General features: G+C 47.9%; 1 long non-coding RNA gene across 1 annotated transcript; it reads right to left on the bottom strand.

Moving 5' to 3' along the window:
- Nucleotides 1-9,810: 9,810 nt before the first annotated feature.
- Nucleotides 9,811-12,152, bottom strand: LOC147107153 (uncharacterized). The gene is made up of 3 exons (XR_015081080.1): nucleotides 11,949-12,152; nucleotides 11,265-11,334; nucleotides 9,811-9,957 (listed from the first exon to the last, which is right to left on the bottom strand). It is a non-coding gene; the product is annotated as an uncharacterized LOC147107153 (long non-coding RNA).
- Between the last annotated feature and the right edge of the window lie 6,929 nt (nucleotides 12,153-19,081).

Below are 19,081 nucleotides of genomic sequence, written 5' to 3'. Positions count from 1 at the left end.
CAGTGGATTGGAATTGAGTTACTGAGTCAGCAATGATTGGATGAAACATCAGCTCCGGAACATTGGCGGGCCGAATGGGGGAATGTGGATCTAATTACTGGGATGCATCGTCACAATTTGCCTGGGGAAAATCTCTTAAGGAATGACCTCCCTTTTAAGACATTTTGTTAGATGTCCTAACTTTGGAGGGCACACCCACGGGATTTACCCCTCCCTCCCCGGCTCCCGTGCAGTTAACTTTTAACACACCCCAGAACTCAGTTTGTTGACCCCCAAAGGCAAACCAGAATGAGGAAAAGAAACCAAACACTCCCCACAAGACCCAAGAGACAACCAGGTGGGTGGAAAATGCCAAGTCACTTGAAGAATGAAGAGGAGCTTACAAGGGAGCAGCTGACAAGGGAGCTGATCTTCATTCGGGCATTCTGCACACACTGCTGGTGACTAACCAAGTAATACTGAGGACAAGGAGGGTGGAGGTATTTGTATGTCAATAGAGGCTGAAGTGACCAGGACAGACTCAATAAAGTGAGCATTTCCCATGAATGCCGCACTGCTGGTATACCCTAATCTGATGGGCATTCCATCTCAACAGCCAGGCCATCAATCAGAAGCTGGCAGGATCCAAATCCAGATCCCGACTGTTCAGCTTACTGCTTGGTTCTGGCACCAGCGCCTGTGAATAACACCCACTTTGATCTCTTTGTCCTGGGACCTTCCAAAATCCTATAGATTATGGAACAGTTCCTGCAGATTGGAGGGTGGCAAATGTAACCCCACTATTTAAAAAAGGAGGGAGAGAGAAAACAGGGAACTACAGACCGGTTAGCCTAACATACTCACTGAACCTCTGCTCTCACCGCTCCCGACAATGGCCTGTGAAAAAAAGCCCGCGAAAGTGAGTTTAAATACTCACTGAACCTCCGCTCTCACCGCTCCCGACAATGGCCTGTGAAAAAAAGCCTGCGAAAGTGAGTTTAAATACTCACCGAGTCTCCGCTCTCACCGCTCCCGACAATGGCCTGTGAAAAAAAAAGCCCACAAAAGTGAGTTTAAATACTCACTGAACCTCCGCTCTCACCGCTCCCGACAATGGCCTGTGAAAAAAAGCCTGCGAAAGTGAGTTTAAATACTCACTGAACCTCCGCTCTCACCGCTCCCGACAATGGCCTGTGAAAAAAAAAGCCCACAAAAGTGAGTTTAAATACTCACTGAACCTCCGCTCTCACCGCTCCCGACAATGGCCTGTGAAAAAAAGCCTGCGAAAGTGAGTTTAAATACTCACTGAACCTCCGCTCTCACCGCTCCCGACAATGGCCTGTGAAAAAAAAAGCCCACAAAAGTGAGTTTAAATACTCATTGCACCTCCGCTCTCACCGCTCCCGATAATGGCCTGTGAAAAAATGCCTGCGAAAGTGAGTTTAAATACTCACCGAGTCTCCGCTCTCACCGCTCCCGACAATGGCGTGAAAAAAAAAAGCCCACAAAAGTGAGTTTAAATACTCACTGAACCTCCGCTCTCACCGCTCCCGACAATGGCCTGTGAAAAAAAAAGCCCGCGAAAGTGAGTTTAAATACTCACTGAACCTCCGCTCTCACCGCTCCCGACAATGGCCTCGCAATATATAGGCCCCCCACCCCACCCAACATACCATCCTGGAGTCACGTCTGCGGCCACAGAAACTTCTATCTGTTCCCCTTACGATAGAATCCCCTACCGCTATTGCTGTCCCACTTTTTCCTCCCCTCCTGTTCAGCTGAGCCAGTTGTAGTACCACGGGCTTGGCTCTTGCTGCATTCCCCTGAGAAACTATCTCCCCCATCAGTATCCAAAATGGAAAATCTGTTGGAGAGGGAGATGGACCCAGGGGACTCCTGTGCTACCTTTCTAGTTCTTTTACTCTGTCTGGCGGTCACCCATTTCCTGTCTGCCTGTGCACTCTACCTGCGGTGTGGCCACCTTGTTAAACGTGCTATCTACGAAGATCTCAGCTTTGCAGATGCTCCACAGTGACTCCAGTCACAGCTCCAGCTCCGAAATGCGGATTTCGAGTAGCTGCAGCTGGAGACACTTCCTGCACGTGCGTTCGCCCTGGACACCTAAATTGTCCCTGATTTCCCACATAGCACAGGAGAAGCACTGCACGCTGCCGAGCTGCCCTGCCATGTCCCACCCTTAATTTACTCCTTTTACTTCCTCTAAATTAAAGAATATTAAATACACTAGGGACTTTACTTCCCTTTAAACACTACTTACTCTAAACTAGAGACCTTACTTTGACTTTAACGACTGGACTGCAGAAATATGCAACAGGGCCTACTTACCAATCAGCTCCTTCCCTGGTTGTAACATCACTTTAGCGGTTTCGCAGATGTTGTTGTTTGACTGCTCCCACTCTCGGACTCTTTCCTTGGTGTAAAGTAAGAACCAATTCCTACAGGGTGAAAAGTTAGGAAAAATAAAAGCGAGGCAAGGGAGCTCCTCCTTCCACTCCTCACCTGACTCCCTGACTCACCCAACTTGCAGCAATCTGTTTAAACCGCACTCAGTGCAAAATCGCACTTCAAAGCCTGTTTTTATAGTCCCTGAAACAAAGGAGCTTGCTGGGTTCTGCTACAGGAGAACCAGTTTAATCGTTTCCCTAATTAACTGCCTTCAGCTGCTCTGAATTGTAGGCCTTGTATAAGAACATAAGAACATAATAAGTAGGAGCAGGAGTAGGCCATACGGCCCCTCGGGCCTGCCCCGCCATTCAATAGGATCGTGGCTGATCCGAATCTAGACTCACGTCCACTTCCCTGCCCTCTCCCCGTAACCCCTAATTCCCTTATCTGCTAGGAAACTATCTATCTCCGTTTTGAATTTATTTAATGTTGCAGCTTCCACAGCTCTCTGGGTTAGCAAATTCCATAGATTTACTACCCTCTGAGTGAAGAATTTCCTCCTCATCTCAGTTTTGAAAGGGCAGCCCCTTATTCTAAGATTATGCCCCCTACTTCTAGTCTCACCCATCAGTGGAAACATCCTCACCGAATCCACCCAATCAAGCCCCCTCACAATCTTATATGTTTCGATAAGATCGCCTCTCATTCTTCTGAACTCCAATGAGTAGAGGCCCAACCTACTCAACCTTTCCTCATACGTCAACCCCCTCATCTCCGGAATCAACCGAGTGAACCTTCTCTGAACCGCCTCGAGAGCAAGTATATCTTTTCTTAAATATGGAAACCAAAACTGCACGCAGTATTCCAGGTGTGGCCTCACCAATACCCTGTATAACTGCAGCAAGACTTCCCTGTTTTTATACACCATCCCCCTTGCAATAAAAGCCAAGATTCCATTGGCCTTCCTGATCACCTGCTGCACCTGCATACTAACTTTTTGTGTTTCATGCACCAGGACCCCCAGATCCCTTTGTACTGTAGCACTTTGCAGTTTCTCTCCATTTAGATAATAACTTGCTCTTTGATTTTTTCTGCCAAAGTGCATAACCTCACACTTTCCAATATTATATTCCATCTGCCAAATCTCTGCCCACTCACTTAGCCTGTCTATGTCCTTTTGCAGGTTTTTTATGTCCTCCTCACTCACTGCTTTCCCTCCCATCTTTGTATCGTCGGCAAACTTGGATATATTGCACTCGGTCCCTTCCTCCAAATCATTAATATAGATTGTAAAGAGTTGGGGTCCCAGCACTGACCCCTGCGGAACACCACTAGTTACTAATTGCCAGCCCGAGAACGAACCATTTATCCCAACTCTCTGTTTTCTGTTAGATAGCCAATCATCCACCCATGCCAGTATATTACCCCCAAACTCGTGATTTTTTATCTTGATCAGTAATCTTTTGTGTGGAACCTTGTCAAATGCCTTTTGGAAGTCCAAATACACTACATCCACTGGTTCCCCTTTATCCACCCTGTATGTTACGTCCTCAAAGAATTCGAGCAAATTTGTCAAACATGACTCTGTCCTATTAAATTATGTTTATCCAAATGCTCTGTTACTGTTTCCTTAATAATGGACTCCAACATTTTGCCAACCACAGATGTTAGGCTAACTGGTCTATAGTTTCCAGCTTTTTGTCTACTTCCCTTCTTAAATAAGAGTGTTACATTAGCAGTTTTCCAATCTGCCGGTACCTTTCCTGAGTCCAGGGAGTTTTGGAAAATAATCACCAATGCATCCACAATCCCTACCGCCACTTCTCTCAAGACCCTAGGATGTAGGCCATCAGGTCCGGGGGACTTATCCGCCTTAAGTCCCATTATTTTACCGAGTACCATCTCCGTAGTGATTTTAATCGTGTTTAGCTCCTCCCCCCCATTGCCCCCTGTTTGTCCAGTGTTGGGATATTTTTAGTGTCCTCTACTGTAAAGACTGATACAAAATATTTGTTCAGCGTCTTTGCCATCTCCATGTTCCCCACCACTAGTTTCCCGGTCTCATCCTCTAAGGGACCAACGTTCACTTTAGCCACCCTTTTTCTTTTTATATAGCTGTAGAAACTCTTGCTATCTGTTTTTATATCTTTTGCTAGTTTACTTTCATAATCTATCTTCCCTTTCTTAATTAATCTTTTAGTTATTGTTTGCTGGCTTTTAAATGCTTCCCAATCTTCTATCCTCCCACTAGATTTGGCTACTTTATATGCCCTTGTTTTCAGTCGTATACTATCCTTTATTAGTTTACTTAGCCACGGATGGCTGTCTTTTCTTTTACTCCCCTTTTTCCTCAGTGGAATATATTTATCTTGAAAGATGTGAAATATCTCCTTGAATGTAGACCACTGCTCTTGTACCGTCGTACACTTTAATCTGTTTTCCCAGTCCACTTTAGTCAATTCTACTCTCATACCTTCATAGTCTCCTTTATTTAAGCTCAGTACGCTGGTTTGAGGTCCAACTCTCTCACCCTCAAACTGAATTTGGAATTCAACCATATTATGATCACTCATTCCAAGGGGATCATTTACTAGGACATTTTATATTAATCCTGTCTCATTACACAGGACCAGATCTAAGATTGCCTGCCCCCTGGTTGGTTCAGTTACATACTGCTCAAGGAACCCGTCCCTAATACACTCTATGAACTCTTCCTCAAGGCTGCCATGCCCAATTTGATTAGTCCAATCAATATGAAAGTTAAAATCCCCCATGATTATAGCTGTTCCCTTATTACAAGCCCCAAATATTTCCTGATTTATACTCCGGCCAACAGAGTTGCAACTGTTAGGAGGCCTATAGACTACGCCTACTAGTGACTTTTTCCCCTTATTATTCCTTATCTCCACCCAAACTGTTTCACTATCCTGATCCTTGGACCCAATATAATTTCTGACTAATGCAGTGATTCCATCCTTGATTAACATAGCAACCCCACCACCCTTCCTTCCTGTCTGTCCTTCCTAATTGTCAAATACCCTTGTATGTTTAGTTCCCAGTCATGGTCATCTTGCAGCCATGTTTCCGTAATGGCCACCAGATCATACCCATGTGTAGTTATTTGTAATGTCAACTCGTCTATTTTGTTACGAATGCTGCGTGCATTCAGATAAAGAACTTTCAAATATGTTTTCTGACAATTTATTCCTGCTTTTACCCCTTTTACTACTTTACCTTTATCATTATACATTCTGTCCCTTCCTGACACCCTCTGGTTTTTAATTCCCCCACTGCTACCTTGCTCTATTGCTTTCTCCTCTGTCATTTTTATTTTTCGCTCTCTTAAAACCTCCCCCCCCACTAATTAGTTTAAAGCCCTCTCTACAGCCCTAGTTATTCGATTCGCCAGGATTCTAGTCCCAGCAGAACAGCTCTCTCCTGTCCCAGTACTGAGGCCAGTGTCCCAAGAAGCAAAACCCATTTCTCCCACACCAGTCTTTGAGCCACGCATTTAACTCTCTAATTTTATTTACCCTAGCCAAATTTGTACGTGGCTCAGGTAGTAATCCAGAGATTATTACCCTTGTGGTTCTGCTTTTTAATTTGGCCCCTAGCTGCTCAAACTCCCTCAGCAGAACCTCTTTCCTTGTCCTATCTATGTCGTTGGTACCAACATGGACCACGACAACTGGATCCTCCCCATCCCACTCCAAGTTTCTCTCCAGCCCAGAGGAGATGTCCTTAACCCTGGCACCGTGCAGGCAACACAGCCTTCGGGACTCTCGCTCTCGGCTGCAAAGAACCCTATCTATCCCCCTAATGATACTATCCCCTACCACTACAACATTTCTTTTAACTCCCCCCACTTGAATGGCCCCGTGCTCCACGGTGCTGTGGCCAATTTGCTCATCCTCCCCGCAGTCCCCGTTCCCATCCTCACAGGGAGTAAGAGCCTCAAACCTGTTGGACAAGAGCAAGGGCTGCTGCTCCACCAACACTACCTCCTGGATCCCCGTACCTGCCTCACTTCTAGTCACACCATCCTGTCCCTGGCCACGGACTACATCTGAATTAGTTAATCTAATTGGTGTGACTACTTCCTGGAAAACAGAGTCCAGGTAACTCTCCCCCTCCCTGATGTGTCTCAGTGTTTGAAGCTCGGATTCCAGCTCATCAACACGGAGCCAGAATTCCTCGAGCAGCCAATACTTACTGCAAATGTGATCACCGTGAGCATCAATGGTGTCCACCAGCTCCCACATATTGCAGCAGCAACACATCACCTGCTCTCCCATTCTATGTAATTAATTAAATTTATTAATATTATTTTTAAATACCCTCTGCCCCGATTTTAGATGATGAATATCACACCTTAGAAACTATAAACCACAGAGTTTAAGTTTAAAAAGAGAGAAATACTCACCAACCAATCACTTACCTGCTTTCTGGTGATGTCACACTCCGGCTGGTGTTCGGGGTAGCATCAGCTCCGGCTATTTGGCAAAGGGCAATGGATCAAGTCCTGCAAAGGATTCCAGGGACCCAGTGTTATTTGGACGACATCCTGGTCACGGGCGAAAATGACAGTGATCACCTTGCCAACCTGGAGCAGGTGCTCACTTGATTGAAGGAATATGGGCTCCGAGCTAATCGCCACAAATGCGAGTTTTTCCAGAAGCAGATCTCGTATTGTGCCCATGTTATTGATGAAGAGGGGTTACATAAGTCCCCTGAAAAGATTGAGGCAGTAGTCAAGGCTCCAGCACCGAAAAATGTGTCACAACTGAGGTCGGTCCTCGGGCTGGTGAACTACTACCATAAGTTCTTGACGAATTTGTCTACCGTACTACACCCACTGAACACCCTACTGCAAACGGGGGTACCATGGAAGTGGAATGACGAATGTAAACGAGCTTTCCAGAAGTGCAAAGAATTGATCACATCAAAAGAGGTGTTGGCTCATTTCAACCCAGCACTACCAATTCGGTTGGCGTGTGATGCATCACCCTATGGCATTGGAGCGGTGCTGTCGCACAAATTCCCAGATGGCTCGGAGAGGCCAGTAGCCTTTGCGTCTCGGTCACTAACCTCAGCAGAGCGTAACTACGACCAGATTGACAGGGAGGCCCTCAGCCTAGTGTGGGGAGTGAAAAAGTTCAACCACTATCTGCACGGGCAGAAGTTCACCTTGCTGACTGACCACCAACCACTTGTCTCCATCTTTATTCCAAAGAAGGGCGTTCCGGTGATGACTGCGCAACGGCTACAAAGATGGTCCCTTTTTCTAGGGGCGAACCAATATGAAATTGAGTATAAGGGCACGAAACAGCATGGAAACGCTGATGGGCTATCACGCCTGCCACTGCCTACTGCGGAGGAAGCACCAGCAGTGGACCCTGTCGAAATATTTTATTCGACTATAATTGAACGCTTGCCAGTAACGAACGCTGATATAGAGGAGACCCAAAATGACCCGACACTGTCTCGGGTATATGACTTGACGGTGAAGGGATGGCCAACACATGGTGACTCACTGTTGCCAGCATTCTCATCCAGAAGAGAACAGCTGTCAGTATGCCAGGGGACCTTGATGTGTGGATCCCGAGTGGTAATTCCACCCAAGTTAAGGGAGAGACTGCTCAATGAGCTTCACGAAGGCCATCTGGGAGGGGAGAAAATGAAAAGCCTTTCTAGGGCTTATGTGTGGTGGCCGGGGATCGATCAGCAAATCGAGGACCTGACAAAGAGCTGCTCAGGATGCCAGAAGGTCCAAAATGCACCACCACATGCCCCTCTACACCCATGGGAGTGGCCCTCATCTCCATGGCAACGGGTGCATATTGATTTTGCTGGTCCATTCATGGACTCAATGTTTTTAATAGCCGTGGATGCGCACTCGAAATGGGCTGAGGTGATCCAAATGTCCTCCACCACCACGGAGAAAACTATTGCAGTCCTACAGACCATATTTGCCAGGAACGGCTTGCCAGAGCAGATTTGCTCTGATAACGGACCACAGTTTGTGTCCGAAGAGTTTCGAAGATTTATGAAAAGGAATGGGGTAAGGCATTACACATCCGCCCCGTATTATCCAGCCACAAATGGATTGGCTGAGAGGTTCGTACAAACCTTTAAAAAAGCAGTAAGGGCCATGTGCGATGGCGACATTCCACTGCAGCATAAGGTGGACAATTTCCTGTTAGCCTACAGAAATGCAACACATGCAGTCACCAACCAGACCCCGGCCATGATGTTCTTTAACCGAAGGTTGAGATCTCGTCTGGATTTGCTCAGACCAAATGTACGAAGAGATGTTGAGAATAAGCAATTCCAGCACATCAATGAGAAGCCGACAAGGAGCTTCAATGTAGGGCAAACAGTCTTGGCCCGCGACTACCGAACAGAGAAATGGCAACCAGGAACGATATGCACATGGCAGGGGCCACTAATGTACACAGTGGATGTTGGGGAGAACATTGTGAGACGCCATGTTGACCAGATCCTAGAGTCACAGGAATGAGTCAACCCCATGTCTCGCGTACCTGGTGATGAACCCGACATACAGGTAGCATCTACCCCAGAAATAGTAGCATCGGAAGCTGATGAACCAACCGACGACAGGGGGCCAGAATTGCCTCCGCACCAAGAGCAAGACACTCAGGAAAGGCGCTATCCAGAAAGGATCAGGAAGCCTCCCCAAAGACTGAATTTATAAACAGACTATTTTCAGTTAATGTTGCATGTTAAAAGTGTTAATTGTAATTAGTTGAATGTTATGGTACTGTTAATCTAAAAGGGGAGGAATTGTAGTGTATGTACCTTTAAGGGGAGAACTACTTTTTACAGCTCCTGTATACTGTAGTACCGGCAGTGACCACACCTGTATATAAACCCTGAGTAGGGATCTGCACAATTAGTTTTAGAGTAACCCTCATCCAGTAAACACCTGTTGATTGTTCCCTGCAGTCTCTTGTCTAATTATTGAAGGACACACAACATCAAGGTACACGGATCTAACAGAGATTAGTACGCCTTACCTGGTCTCTGGGGCCTTTTATAGCCCCGCTCTGCCGCTCGAGTTTCCCGCTGACGCTCTGAGGCCTTACCTGGTCTCTGGAGCCTTTTATAGCCCCGCTCTGCCGCTCGAGTTTCCCGCCGACGCTCTGAGGCCTTACCTGGTCTCTGGAGCCTTTTATAGCCCCGCTCCGCCGCTCGAGTTTCCCGCCGACGCTCTGAGGCCTTACCTGGGTCTCTGGAGCCTTTTATAGCCCCGCTCTGCCGCTCGAGTTTCCCGCTGACGCTCTGAGGCCTTACCTGGTCTCTGGGGCCTTTTATAGCCCCGCTCTGCCGCTCGAGTTTCCCGCCGACACTCTGAGGCCTTACCTGGTCTCTGGAGCCTTTTATAGCCCCGCTCTGCCGCTTGAGTTTCCCGCCGACGCACTGAGGCCTTACCTGGTCTCTGGGGCCTTTTATAGCCCTGCTCTGCCGCTCGAGTTTCCCGCCGACACTCTGAGGCCTTACCTGGGTCTCTGGAGTCTTTTATAGCCCCGCTCTGCCGCTCGAGTTTCCCACCTAGGAAATTTAGATTTTAAACAGTTAACAGTAAATGTGAAACAAACAAAAGTTTGATTTTAGCAAACAGTTAAGACTCCCTGACTCACCCAACTCGCAGCACTCTGTTTAAACCGCTCTGGAAATTGGTAGGAGTAGTCCAACAAAGTTCCATGCCTGAAACCTTTGCAAGACCCCAAGTAATGACTCAACCCCACCAAGTGAAGGTACTTCCTGAACTCACAGATTCAGACTCGGTCACCCGTGTGTGTTGAATACATGGAAAAGCCTCAATGAATGGAAGTTGTGGTCCGATATAGGCTCTCAACTTGGCTTCCGAAGCTCACGCACCCTCCCTGGGAGGGCCCCTCGGGTGGAGTAGGGAGTGGTTGAAGGTGGCTCCACAGTGGTGGGGGATGGTTACAGATCTATAAAAGCGAACGAAGACCTGCAACTGCCCAGAGCTGGGTTGGTGTCACCAGGGGGGACAATGGATGCCTCTGGTGAAGGGCTCACCAACAGTAGATGGCAGCGCTTGGCGGAACCAGCCTGATTCTGGCACCAGCCGGCACGGACACCTCAGAGCCTGCTGGTGCCAGAGGAGGACTCTTCCTCTTTATCCTGGGAGGCCTCAGTACAAGTTGGTACCGGGGCTTCACCCGATGTTGTGGACTGGGATGGCAAGGACTGGTTGGTGAGTGGCCTTAACTAACTTCTCCCACTCTACACCATCGAGGCAACAAGCAGAGCGTCCCCCCTTGAGACTTTCCTGTTCAGTCCCAAGGTGGACCACCGGCCGACATCGGTCGGAGATGACTGTCTGGACTGGTCCCTATCCAGTGCCAGTGCAGTTAACCCCAAGCGGTGCTAAACTGAGCCTGGAGTTGGAACAGGGTTGGTGCATGATGCACATACGGGGACATGAGGGCTGGACGTGAAGGTCCATCACAGAGGGAGGAGGAGGGAGAGGGGGTGGGGTAATTAACAATACAAAAAATGTCAGAATAGGTCTAGGCAGAGCTGGTAAGAATGAGAGACCTGGTGGGACAGGAATGGAATATGTCAGAAGGGAGTGAGTAGGTTTAACTCCATCTCCAGTCATTGGCTGCGCGTTTAGATGGATCTGTTATCGGCCATCAAAAAAAACCAATTTAAACTATGTAGAGTTGGCACTGAGAAGTGGATGGGACACAGAGGGAATGCGTGAGGAGTATTTCAGTATCGCTGCTCCCTCTTTTGTGGTGTCTCTGCTGGCATTGATTTTATGTTGGTCAGAATGTGCTTTCCATTGTGTGAGGGCCGCCCGTGTTTGTGCTTTTGGTACTCACAACTTTAGTCTGTGGGTAGTTTGATAAAACCGCTCATTTCCTCTCACTTATCCTGACACCAACCGTGTACCTGTGGCAGAAGAGGAAATAACACAAAAAAATCACTGGATTGCAACAAGGACAATGACAGGCATTTTATAGCTCCCCTCGTATGGTAAACCATATAACCTGTTAAGGTATTTATCCAATTCCCTTTTGAAAGTGAACACCTGGGCCAATGTCGAGCTGTGTGGGCAGGTACCAAGCTCGGTCAATGCAGCTCCAGTGGCATTACTGCCCAGGAGGAGCATCCAAGCCCTAAGTGTCCACTCGGGGGCCCCAGTAAATATCAATAACCGCACTCCAGGCCTCGGCCTACCTTTGGGTAATGTCACAGGAGATCTGGAACTGACAACAAGTGATGCACTCGACCCTGCTGTGCCTCAGTGTTATTGGATCTGTTCAAATGTTCACACGGTAGAATCCGCTCGACCTGCCCGCTGGAACAAATGATGACAGCAGCCTAGTGACCGTTCCAGCCCAATCTTGACTGTTTAAATGATCGGGCTGAGCTGTCCCACGGACTATCCCGGGGTCCAGGGCAAGCTGATCAGAACAACCAGCGTGTACTGACCTGGTTTCAGTTTCCAGGATTTGAGGCTTTATATCTACACGTTCACTACAGTGGATTTTGCTGTTACTCACCCTGACTATCACAGGGAATGATACAAGCTGGAACTAGAAGTCTAAACAAACTTTCTACAGCAACAACTCTTCCGAGGGTCAGCTGGTTCGCGATATTTCCATTGTTCGCGCTGTGGTCACAAAGCAAAGTTGTTTAGATGTTCTAGCTGACTACATTCACTCCTAGATAGATCAGCCAGTTAATCCTTCACTTCAAATTGTCTGTGCAGCCCTTGCCTTAATTTAAACCAGTTTGCAAACCTAGTGTGATGTGCAATGTGAGGTCAGGCTTGCCCTGTGATGTCACGGTTTGACCCGTCCAGTTAAAGTGGTCCTCACCTTGAAACCATATTTTGGTAAAAACGTTTGGGCTTTATTTAGGTTACAATGACTTGATGCGCTAGAATGAAATAACAGCTTTCCATGTGGTTACGACCCAGAGCACAGGGTGCGCAAGCGATGGACAGTGATAAGATTGTTTGCCTAACAATGATGTTCAGTAATTGTATACATTTTCACAATAGGAGTAGGCCAATCAGCCCTCGAGCCTGCTCCAGCATTTAATTAGACCATCTCTTAATGTCTCTTAATCTCTCCTGCCTTCCATCTAGAGCCATCTTTTGTTTCTTAACTTGTCCCATTACCATCTCCTTTTGCCTTGCACCATCTCTTAATGTCTGTAGGGGGTTTTGCTCTGCCCAATTACAGGGGTCATTAGTGCCTGTTAATGTATTGGGCCTCTGTCTCCTTTATACCCTTGCAGCTTATGTTAGCCTGCAGGTCGGGTGTCACTAAACACCCTCTAAGGAGATAGAGAACAACAGCTTATAGAGGAGGACTAGAATACGGTGACGACCCGCACAGTTTATACCTAATCTGCAGGGTACTCCTGAGCCCAAGGGCTCCTGTAGTCCTCTCTTTTTCCCTAGCCTGCTGTTCCCTTGTTTGGTGGGTTCGAAGCGCCCTAATGCCCCTATCTGGTTCTAACTCCAGAATTTGGATGGAGAACGATGCACTTTAAATAGACACTCGGAGACAAGTATGTTAAGTCTGTGTGTTATAATGAGAATTATTACACAGACCACAAGAGTAAATTTTAACAGGTCTTTACTAGTCGAAGGTCAGGGCGGAACTGCCCAATAAATCATTACACAGCACTTATATACCGGTGTGGTCACCACCGGTATTACAGTATACAGCAGCCAAGATAAAGTAGTGCAACCCTTAAAATAGTTCTCTTAAAGGTGGAACGGTTACATACACTACAAAGTAGTCCTTGGAAAAAACAGGTGACAACCAATTTTATTTGGTTCTACCACAAACGGAATAAACACACACACTCTATAACTATAAATAAAATATGGGAGAGAACGGACATAACGAAAATGTTTTACACTGTTTTAACTTTACCAAGTCCAATCCCACCAACCCACTTTCCTACCTAGACTAGACTGACAGTTGCAGGCCCTTGGATTATACTCACAGCCTACTTTGAGTGCGGTTGTTGGGTTGTTGCTGTTGTTGGTTGGTTTGTGCTTGATGGAAAAGGCTCCTGAAATAGCGGGAGTGAATGCCGTCTTCCACAGCCACTTCGGTTGTTGGTGTCTTCTTGTTGATGTCCCCGGGACGGGAGTCGGTATACGGTGCGGTTTCTTGCGGTGATGTTGCGCCGTCTGGTAGCGGAGTAAACTTTCAGTATGCCGATTGAGTCTGGGGCCTGATGGTGGATCTTCTCATCAGCGTGGTTGGAGTTCTTTAGATGGTAGTTCGCCCCAGCTCGTCTCTCCCTCAGCTTCTTAACTCGCTCTCCTGCTCTTTCTTCTGGTCTTTTTTTTCTGGTCTCTTGGTTCTGTGTTTTATACCCAATTCCATTTCGGCCTCTTCGCGCCCAATTAAATTGGTGTTTACAAGTTCGAGGGCAGGGGTATTGTTTTGAGTGCACAGCGGCTCCTCCAAGTCTGCGGTCCCATTGTGTCAGTCCTGGGACTTGATTATTTTGGGCCACCTCTTAACTGTAGTGATCCCAAAACTATTGTCCCTAGTCCGAGTTGATTAAGGTGATGATGGCCTGTACTCATAGCTCGATTAGGGGTGAGTCACATATTCAAACCTGGGCCGGGTCGTTCCCATTGGCCGGGGATTTCCTTGCTTCAGGTCCGACTCAGTCCCCTGATTGGCCTTTGAGAATGCACTTTGTTTCGATTGGTCGACATCTATGGCTCGCTTCTGAGCCACAGTCCCCTGTATTCAGATATCCCAGCCTGCTTTTCGGGACCACTGCATTGGCCGAGTAATGTTGGTTTTAAACTGTATAGGGCAATCCAATTTTGGTCACCTTGCCCTTAGAGGGCTCCAATAAAACGTGGTTGTGGATTTTCAAACCCTACAGTCTCTTAATCTCGAGTACGATAGCAAAATACTGCAGATGTTGGAAATCCGAAATAACAACAGAAAATGCTGGAAAAACTCAGCAAGTCAGGCAACATCCGTGGAGAGAAATTTGAGTTGACGTTTCGGGTTGGACCCTTCTTCAAAACTGGAGAGAAAAGGAACTAGATCGAAGGCAGGGCTGCGATCGGACAAAAGAATAAAAGAACCAAAAGAAGTAAAAGAGATTAGAAGCTAGACGAGATGGTAATAGGCTGTGATTAGGTGTAAAGTGTACTGGCAGGGCAAAAGATAGCTGCCAGGTGTGAGAGAGAAACAAAAGGAAAGGCGGGGGGGGAAAGGAAAGGAGTGGAAAAATATAAGTGAAAATGAAATGGGGGCCGAGGTTATGATCTGAAATTGTTGAACTCGATATTGAGACCGGAAGGCTGCAGAGTGCCTAATCGGAAGATGAGGTGCTGTTCCTCGAGTTTACGTTGAGCTTCCGTGGAACAGTACAAGAGGCCAAGGACGGTGAGGTCCAAGTGGGAATGGAGCGGTGAATTGAAATGACAGGCGACCGGAAGCTCGGGGTCACCCTTACGGACTGAACGGAGGTGTTCAGCAAAGCGGTCACCCAATCTGCGTTTGGTCTCCCCAATGTAGAGGAGACCGCATCGTGAGCAGCGAATACAGTATACTAGATTGCGAGAAGTACAAGTAAATCGCTGTTTCACCTGGAAGGGGTATTTGGGGCCCTGGACAGTGGGGAGGGGGGAGGTATAGGGGCAGGTGTTACATCTCCTCCGCTTGCACGGGAAGGTGCCAGGCGAAGGGGAAGGGCTGTTTGGGGTGATAGAGGAGTGGACTAGGGTGTCTCGGAGAGAGCGGTCCCTTAATCTCTCCTGCCTTCCATCCTATCACAGACCTTCCCTTTTGTTCTTTCCTCCCCTCCCCCCTTTCCCTGCCCCCGTACTTGCTTAAAAACCTGCTCCATCTCCAGCTTTTTCCAGTTCTGACGAAGGGTCGTTGACCTGAAATGTTAACTCTGTTTCTCTCTCCACAAATGCTGCCTGACCTGCTGAGTATTTCCAGCATTTTCTGTTTTTATTTCAATTAGACCATGGCTGACCTGTATGCTAATTCAATTTCCCCATCTCTGATTCATAGCCTTCTCTTTTCCCCTCAGAATAGAGAAGGCTAAGAGGAGATTTGATAGAGGTATTTAAAATCATGAAGTGTTTAGATAGAATAAAGAACTGTTTCCAATGGTCGAAGGGTCAATAAACCAGCGGGCACAGATTTAAGGTGATTGGCAAAAGAACCAGAGGCGATATGAGGAAAAACTTTTTTACGCAACAAGTGATTAGGATTTGGAATGCTCTGCCTGATACAGATTCAATAGTGGCCTTCAAAAGGGAATTGGATCAATACTTGAAGGAGAAAAAATTGCAGGGATATGGGGAAAGAGCGGGGGAGTGGGACTAACCGGACTGCTCTTCGAAAGAGCCGCCTAGACTCGATGGGCCAAAAGGCCTCCTTCTGTGTAGTACTATTCTATGATTCTATGCTATCAATACATATCCTTACCTGACAAAAATCTATCAATCACATTTTTCAAGATTTCAGTTGACCCCCAGCCTCAACAGCTTTTTGGGGGAGAGAGTTCCAGATTGTGTGAAGAGGTGATTCCTGACATCACTCCTGAATGGCCGAGCTCTAATTTTAAGGTTATGCCCCCTTAATCTGGACTCCCTCACCAGAGGAAACAGTTTCTACCCTGTCAATTCCTTTAATCATCTTAAACACCTCAATCATATCACCACTTAATCTTCTATACACGAGGGAATACAAGCCTGGTCTATGCAACCAGTCCCTATAACTTAACCCTCTGGACGTCCATATAGACAACATCCACAGACACTGCCTGTCCACCATGCTAGTGACCTCCTCAAAGATATCACATCAGTCAGACATGACTTACCCTTTATAAATCCAAGCTGACACTCGCGACCAAAGAGAGCACACTGCTCTCCTGCAGATTGAGGGGGTTTCTTGCCGCGCTGAAACGGACCTTTACCTGGGCACGAGAGGTGCCTACGTCTACAAAGCTAAGAACAGCACTGTCACTCCTGGTGGTAAACCACACAAGACTCGTGCTCATTCAAACAGTGGCATGGTCTGTGCCAAGTCCAGCATTAACCTGCCTACCAGGGCTAGGGGGCACAGGATTCGTGCGAAGCTGTACCCATATCAAGGATTTGAAGCACAGTTGCACGTCAATTGACAATAAATAACAAATGTTTCCTCGTCCGCTTAGTTAACTTCCAGTCCCTTTAGCACCGCAAGGCACAGATTTGAACGTAATGTTGAGATGAGACATCACCGATGACTTCTGTCCGCTCTACTGTTTAAAATGGCGTTTCCGGAAGCCTCTCAGAGACATAATGCAATGACGGTGACCATTTTCTTCGGAAGGCACACTCGGAACGTTAATTGCCCAAAAGAGCGTCTACGTAGCAGTCTCGCTCAGTGAATCCTTCCGGTTGGCTTGTTTGGGAAATATTGCGATGAATCTGCAGCTCAGCCTCCTTACACCATCGCTACAGCCAACGAGACTCACAAACCATCCTTTTTAGGATCTGCCTTTGACATGCGTGTGATTGATTGCCCAGTCCTCAACAGACAAGTAGGGCAAGATTCAGAGACGGTGCTCAAGATGCACACCCCCTTGCTCAATCGCTTCCTCAATGTTGCTGCCTCACCAGTTTTTCGTTTCAAACGCTTTGGCAGGGGCGCTCAAGGGGTAAAATTGTTGCGTCACCCTGTGGACAGTGGCTTTTCTAATTGCCTTCCTCATGAAGAACTCGATTCGGTCACTCCCATCAGTGATGAGGATTCGAAAAAATGCGGCTCAACACAGGCCAGTGAACCTTTTAGTCCTATTATCACCCTAAATGCTCCTTCCTACTTCGAAGCATCTGAAATTCAACATGCTCCGTATTGCAGAGCCATACATTACATGGGAATATCCAAATCTGAAGTCTGTCCGTGAATTGATTTACAAACGTGGTTTCGACAGATCCAACACCAGCGCATCGCTTTCACTGCCAATGCCTCGATTGCAAAGCAGCTTGGAAAGTATGACATAATTTGTATTGGCGATCTGATCCATGGGATCTATACAGTCGGCAAGAACTTCAACATGGCCAACGATGTCTTGTGCCCCTTCAAACTGTCCTCGCCACGTGGTGGCATGAACGAAAAGACAATACCTTTTGTTGAGGGTAGTGCTGCTGGTAACAGAAAAGACCGAATCAACAGAATGATCAGAATTAGGAACTAAGGGCCTGCCCGTCTCCAACTCCGACGCTTGGACAGCACCTGACGCGGGCCGACGTTTGCCATTCTAGCCCGTTACATGCCGATGCTGTTTTTCGGCCACTCGCTCGCTGCGGCCGCCCATTCCCCCTTAACAAACGTAAACATCTACTGATGCAGCAAACATCGAGGACGGGTCCAACGGACAGCCCGCGGCCGCGATCGGCCACGTGACAGTTGCAGTCCGCACCGAGCACTGCTCTGCGTAGCAACGGCTCACTCTCCGTTGTGCGATCATCGTAGCACTATGATACGCACCGTTCTGTGCATGCCAGGCTCCCAACGATTATGCTCACCTGTCGGCGAGTTCACCAACCTCGCCCGTAAAGTCCTTCTGGATCGCCCGGTTGGCGTTCCTGCAGAGTTCGTCAGAACAAGGACTTCTACAATCAACAGAGCGATCGCCCGCGTCCGCCCGACCTGCCCGTCACTCTGACATGGCCTGCTGTATCGCACGTTTCCACGGTCCTTCGCCTGAAGGATACGTTTTATTCGCCATGACGTGCGTAAGGATCCGCAGATGACTAGCATCTTCAGACCTCGCCCGCCAAGTCGAGACAGCACGCCCACTGAGACCAACTGCTCGTCAGACCATCTCATCTTTGGACTTTCGTTAAAGCGAATTCTGGGGGGGCGCATGTGGCGGTTCCACAGGGTGTCCCTTACACATATAATGTATATAATTCACTTTAACCTAACTGTACGTGTATTACTTACCTGTTTGGGCCATTGCCCCTTTAACTTACCTGTGGGGGCCGTTGCCCCTTTAAGACGCGCCCTAGCGCGCTGACGTCACATCACGCATTGCGTGACTTACGCGCGACAGCCGCCAGCACAGCCCGGCCTACCGCGACTTCGGCCGCATCGGCTGGCAGACATGAGCGACACGATCCCCCGCGGCAAGCGCCGGCTCAGCTCAGCCTCCAGCTCCTGCTACCGCGGTCGCGACTTTGGCCTCAATGGCCAGCCTCCGCACCGGGTGAACGCGCCGACATATTGGCGCGGGTCACGTGACTGCCCCAAGCGCGGGCCAACGCGCTAGCGTCAGGACGCGGTCACATGACATTCGAAGAGCGGGAAAACGTGACTAAGCATGATGACGTCATCACGCTCTCCTGAGGACTACGGACTCAGTCCTCGTGGAGTCCCCGTCGGGGTAAGACCTATCTCGCATTCCTCCTGTATAAAGCCAGCTTACCTGTTGTATTTCGTCAGTTCCAGTTAATAAACAACTTAGTGATTATTCATCCGAACTCGAACTAAATTATTTAGTCGGCATTCGTCCCGAGAGGTCAACACGAATACCTACATTGTCTACATTTACAAAACAGGGAGTGAGCATGAAACTCGAGGACTGGCAGCAGCCAGTCAGTGAGGGTCAACAGTGAGGGACCTGAGAGTGGGGC

This window comes from Somniosus microcephalus, chromosome 15, assembly GCF_052327205.1.
Source record: "Somniosus microcephalus isolate GS21.2 chromosome 15, FLI_Smic_1.0, whole genome shotgun sequence".
In the NCBI taxonomy this organism is placed as follows: Eukaryota; Metazoa; Chordata; class Chondrichthyes; order Squaliformes; family Somniosidae; genus Somniosus; species Somniosus microcephalus.
This window is presented reverse-complemented; position numbering and strand designations above follow the sequence as displayed.